Below are 6,000 nucleotides of genomic sequence, written 5' to 3' on the forward strand. Positions count from 1 at the left end.
TTCCCATCCCAGTGCAACAAAAATTCATCTGGCAAGGTTTCTCTGAGCAGCCCTATGTTGTGTTTGGCTCTGTATCTCTCCTGACAGAATGCCTCTCAAGCAGCCTTCATATCCCTTGGAGAAGCTGCCCAACACAGAGGAAACTCCACCACTGGCCAGACTCAGTCCCTCCTTCCAGCTATATTGAAGTTGGTCATGGAGGTTTACTCATTGGGAAGACAGAAGATGCATGAGCACCTCCCTAACTCCCACCATGAGTTCCGAAGACCAATTACAGATAATGATTCATCTCAGACCCTTTGGCAAAAATTAAATCCATACCACATTGGCTCCTCTTACCTCATCCGCTCTGATTACTGTAAATTATTGGCACCACTTGCCTTTTTTTTTCTTTTAAGCCAACCTGAGTGGTGAATAAGTGCACTTTCTGTGTCCATGTAATATAATTTATTAAGGAGAAAGAAAGTCTTGGAGGGGATGCTGCCAAACCTCACCAGGACTGACGCCGTGTGCGCATACCCTGTGCAGTAGTACCAGTAGCGGCTATGTACACATTCATTATTCCTTCTGCCAAGAGCATGGTGCACACAGTTCCAGCGTATGGACAGGGCTCCACTCACCTTCTGCTACACACTGACTTTTCACAGCCCGGAGGGGTCACTTCAGTTCATTTCTTTTTTTTTTTTATTTAATTTTATATAACAAAGTCCAATTAAATGAAAACAAACATTTATACACAATATTTGGGAATTTGGGCGTCGTTCTTTCCAAACTACTTCCTGCTGGTACTTCAGTTCATTTCTATGAGGATTCGGCCCCATGCACCATCACCAGCAACCACCTACTTCGTGCTTACACAGAGGAAGCTTTGTGCCCTAAGTCATGTTACCTGCAGGAGGATATGAGTCCTGCCACCCAGACTCTGAACTGTGAGCAAGGGTGACATGAGCCTCAAGAGCCCAGCAGCTCTGAGAGCTGTGAGCTTTCTCCATGTGTGTGGCTGAAAAAAGCTCAACACAAGGGGACGTAACTACTCATTTATAGAGGCTGGGACAGCAGCACAAGCAACAGAAGCTGGCCATGGGTCTGTCATAGGAGAACAGAGCCCTGCTATGTGACATTATGGGCTTTGAGATATTTGCTGTGTAGCAAACTGACAGACACAGCTCTGTAGCTTGGGCAAGGCAGGGCTGAGGAACCCATTTGAGTCCCCCAGAATGGCGGTAAAAGCTCAGGCTGGAAATACACCATGTTGATGTGAGCTTTGGATACTACATCCAGCCACAGGCCCCCTCTCTAGAGCTCTGTGTTTCTACTGCTTTCCACCACAGGCTCTTGCCATTATCTGTCCAGTAGGTTGTATTCCCAAATTGTCAGACTGCAGTCAGCACCAAGACACCCCCACTCTCCAGGGCCCTTCCCACACCCCCCTAATGGAGAGGACTAATAACCATGCCTCTACTAGAGAAGGACACGTCAACTTCCAACAGCCCTGCCTCTGCCAGACATACCCCAGCCCCTCAGAGAGCTGTAATAGCAGCCCCACACCACTGTTCAGGCCTCTCTAAAGCTGGACTATGTGTTCCAACCTTCAGCCCCAACCCGGTGACTATGGCTTTCTGTGTGGTTCCTGTGTCATGACATGTGGGCTTCAGTGGGCACTCTAGCCTGTTCTGCCACTACTGTGGACTCTTCTCCAGGAGGGCAGGAACAGGGCCCTGCCCCTTGTCAGTCCTTCTAGGGGACCATTGAAGATACAGAGTCTCTGGATTGAGCCATCAAGAGTGACATCTCACTTTCCAGCCAATCCCAGGTGGGAGGATAAAAACCCCACGACAGCCATATCCACGAGAGTGACTAGGTGCACCCAAGAACAACAGAGCAGTCACTCTGTTGCCATCATATACAGCCCACCCACTTGGACCAGGAGGCTGCCTGGTCTTCTGGGGAAAGGAAACGGAGAATTCAGATTATAGAAGGTATCCATGGGCCAAGTCTGAACTCAGATTATAGAAGGTATTCATGGGCCAAGTATGAACCTATCATGCCAGCTCAGAGTGGACAGAACAAGGGCAGGGACCCACGGAAGGGGGCTCAGAGCAGAGCTCTGAATTCAGAAGGGACAAAGGCTCTCTCTGTCCTTGAGGGCCACAGACTCCCTTCTGAGTGCAGGAGATGGGTGGGACCACGGGGAAATTAACACATTCTCATCTGTGCTCTGGCCAGTGCTCTGCTTCCAAAATTAACCCCTTCTCAGGCTCCCTGGGGCAGCAGGCATGCTTATCTCAGGAGGCTCCTGGAGCTGCAGATAAAGTGGGGGTGCAAATACAGGCTTCGGCAGCAAGGTGGTTAGGCCTGAATCCCCAAAGTGGTTCTAGCTGGAGACAGCCCCGCAAAGTGCCTGGACCCCTGGCTGGAAGTCACTCCATGGAGGCAGGAGCATATTTTATCCCAGGAAAATCTCCTAGCTCAAGTAGCCTGGGGAGGGCACCTGGACAGGTACAGGATGGAACAAATGTCACCAAGGAGCAGCCCTCAGGCAGGGGGACCAAGACTGAAAGATATGGAGAAGCCGGAAACCTCACCACTCAGTGAAAGGGGAAAGTTTTTAAAGTCTGTCCGGTACGGAGGGTGCAGGGGAGGAGGGGGCCACGGTGAACAAGGGCTAAGGGGGACACACAGGACATTGCAGCCTGTATGGATGAAACACTGGGCACATTGACTGTGCCTTTGATCCAATGTGTAGCCTTTCCGATGCTGAGTGGCTCTAAGAACAAAGGCAGACGCTGGCTAATGACACTGCATCCATACTGGAGCACTGGTTCAGTGTCTGCTCCACTGCAGGCGGGTGGGCAACAGAGGCAGCACGGAGGGGAAGTATGAAGCGCTCCTTACTCTCCTTTCGCTACCGCATTTTGTGATAATGTCTCCCTGTGCGGCTCAGGCTAAACTCGTAACCCTCCATGAGTGCTGGGATTACAGACCTGTGCTGCCCTCTGTACCTCCTCAAATCTTCCTGAAACAATAAACCTCTGTAAAAATACAGTTGTCTAAGGTAAAAGAAGAAAGCGGGAGAGGGGTAACGAAGTCACGCGAGAGAGCCGTCATTTCACCGTCCTAGCTGCCTCGGAATCAAGATTGGCTGTGCTCTAGAATCTTTACAGATCTTCAAATCATGGTAAAAATATTCCTACTCGTGAACATGCAACGAGCTGAAGGAGATAGGCCATATGCGTCCCAGATCTACTACTCTCCTGGGGAATCTCTGTGAGAAGCACAAGCCGCAGCCACATCTCCAGCACCCAGCACACGAAACAGTGATTGCAGCGGGGTAACACTTCTGACATTCTGGTGGTGTGTTTCACCCAGGCTACAGGAGTCCACACCTAAGCCTGCACACAGCACTCCTGGGCCTGCACTGGACCTGGAGGTAACAAGATTTCACTAGACACTATACTTCTGAGGATATACAGCAGGGCCTCAACGGGGGCCTGGGTCACCAGGAGGGATGTGGTGCCCCTCAACCACTAGGCCAGGACCTCTGGAATGTACCAGATGGCTGTGGTAGATGCCTTTCCTGCAAGTCAGGTGGCTGCTCTGGCTGGCTGACAAGTGTCATCTGGCAACCTCTGGCTCACACCCTGCAGCAGGGGCGGGGGCAGTAGAAGCTTTCCAATAGCACAGTAACAGGAAAGGCGGACAAAGGTGCCTGCCCTGACACTCCTGGCTTCTTAGCTGTCATTGCCCACCCGATTGTCCAGGGAAGAAATGCAGGTGCCCAGAGGGAGGAATGGGGCCTCTCTGGGCACCTTAGCACTCTCTCTAGAAGTGTCATGGCCCAAACAGGTCTGGAAAGGAACCAGTTGAAGACAAGATCCACAGAAAATATGGGTTATGTGTGTGTGTGTGTGTGAATGTGTGCAGGTGAGTGCCATACACATGCCTGTGTGAGTTCAGAGCATCTAATCTCTACCCAGTCCCTCCCTTCACAAACTCAATGTTAAAATGTCCTAGGTGTCACCAGTGACGTGGCTGAGACTGTGAAGCTTTCTATGTGGCAGAATAAGTCTCCCTAGCAGCGTTTCAGGGCTATGTGCACCCAAGTGCCCCTTGCTTGCCCTCTCAGCAGCAGAGCAGCACAGTGCCCTTCCAGCCACTTGTGCAGACACTGTCATACGGGGCAGTGTCCGGCCTGCATAAGATCTGTAAGCAGGTCATATGCCAGGCATGTATCTTCAGGGAGCACACCTGCATTTCCACACTGGATAGGACTGGCAAAGGAAAACGAGTATCATAAAGGAATTAGAGGGGAGAGGTGGTGAGGGAAGGGGAGGGTAAGAGAGTAGAGGAGAAGTGGGAGAATGAAGGGCAGAAGCTAGTGAGGAGGGGCCCTGGATCCTGGACACTGGCCTCCCTTCCCCTGAGGTGAGCTGTACCACGGGTACTCACTGGCACAGGCCTTTGCCACCACCCACTGCTGCAAAGGCCTGAAAGCAGGCAGGAGGCTGGAGGGATACAAGGCTGCAGATTGCCCGAGAAAGCTTATCCTGTGAACATGTGGCTCTGGGGAGCCAAGGTGGCTACAGGGAAGATGTAGAATGCCACTCAGGCATCTATGTCCTCAGGTTCCAGTGGTCTCTGGGAGCTGGGGGAAGTGTCTCAGGGATGGACGGTCCCCAGCCTAGAAACCAAATCTTCTTAGGAGCAAAAGGCAACTGGTTTATTCTGGAGAAAACAGAACACAGAGAAGCAATGAGCGGAAGCAATGGGCTGTTCACTCTGACTAAAGCTCCCAACCCTGCCCAGCTGACAGAATCTCTGAGGTGGGAGCCCAGAGTCTTCAGGGCTCTAGACAAAGGCTCCATGAAGTAGAGGCTATTCATCTGTGTGTCCACCATTAGTGTTCCCATGCAGTGGCTGTTCTCAATCCTCTCTGACCTTTTAATCCAAGGCCTCAAGTACAACCTCCATTGAGCCAAGAGTCAGACATCTGGCCAGCTGGTAAGTCCAAAGTGTGATTCACATGTAAATACATGCAGAAAAATACACACGGACAAGCACATACATGCTAATATGGGTGCACGTGTGTACATCTGCCCATTAATAGAAGCACACATATATGCTCATATGTGTATACAGATATACACCCACATATACAATGATAAGAACGTACATGTCCACAGGAAATGTTCACAGGAAAACCCCTGTACACACATGAGACCATGTACAGGTTCATATGTGTATACATGTGCACAGCTGCACATACATAGAAATAAGCACACATATATCCTCGCTTGTGAACACATATGCATACTTGCACATACATGTTCACATAAGTATATAAGCACAGATGTATATGTGTTCACATTTGCGCATATACACAAGTCTGTGTACATTTCTATATGTGTACACATGTGCACACTCATGTTTACCTGTACTATATGTCTATACCTATCATATATACTGATAAGCACATATGCATGCTCATTTATGCACATATGTGCACACGTGCTCATAATCCCTTGTGTGCTTATGTGCACACGTACATTTATGCTCATATGTACACACTCACCTGTGAACACACTCAAGTATTCACACTTTCATATTCACACACACAGGTATAGGAATTCATATTAGTACACACATGCATTCATATGTACATGAACATACGTTGCCATACTCTTCATACTCATATCATGCACACTCAACCATTCTCACCACATAGTTCAGCTGACAATGACAATGTTAGTGACACATGTGTTAAAGCTTTCCTACACTCAGGTGACTTAAAAGAGCAGAGAATGGTGGCTGTCAAATGGTACAGAAAACTCAGATGTCCAAACCCATTTGTAAGACACATTGAATGCCCGTGACTAGTCAGAACCAGACCTGCTTGTCAAAGACCAGATCCATCTTCTCTCAAGCACCATCTGCTTAATGTACAACACATGAGACCATTGCCACGGCCTTTCCCCCATGGCCCTCCATGTCAGCCCTTCC

The sequence above is a fragment of the Phodopus roborovskii genome, unplaced genomic scaffold, assembly GCF_943737965.1.
Source record: "Phodopus roborovskii unplaced genomic scaffold, PHOROB, whole genome shotgun sequence".
Taxonomy (NCBI): domain Eukaryota; kingdom Metazoa; phylum Chordata; class Mammalia; order Rodentia; family Cricetidae; genus Phodopus; species Phodopus roborovskii.